The sequence below is a fragment of the Tachypleus tridentatus genome, chromosome 2 (assembly GCF_004210375.1).
Source record: "Tachypleus tridentatus isolate NWPU-2018 chromosome 2, ASM421037v1, whole genome shotgun sequence".
In the NCBI taxonomy this organism is placed as follows: domain Eukaryota; kingdom Metazoa; phylum Arthropoda; class Merostomata; order Xiphosura; family Limulidae; genus Tachypleus; species Tachypleus tridentatus.
In genome coordinates, this window is record NC_134826.1 from 156208106 (window position 1) to 156208569 (window position 464).

Sequence of the window (464 nt, forward strand, 5' to 3'; positions counted from 1 at the left end):
TGCTCAAAATATTAATTGAACAAGTACGTTTTGTATATAATTTATCTCAGTGTTCCAAATGTGATAATAATTTTAATTTTTTTAGGTAATTTACTTCATTTCAGTTCCATCTGGGTCATTTTTTAATGTAGTGATCCAACGGTTAAATATGGAGAAATAATTTTTTTAATGACCAATATCACCAAAACTGATATCTCATATAAAAATACTTTAAATAGTTTGTATGCGTTTACTCAAGAAATGTTTTAAACATTCAATATCAAATGTGACCTCCACGGACTGTGACACACTTCTGACACCGATTTGGCACACTTTGAATCAGTCTATCAATGTTATCTTTTGGTATGGTAGCCCACTCGTCACCAGGGTTTGTCGGAGTTCCTGTACATTTCTAGGGAGGGCGTTGGTGATCACTAACACGTCTCGACAACATATCCCAACCAACATGTTCAATCAGTTTGTCT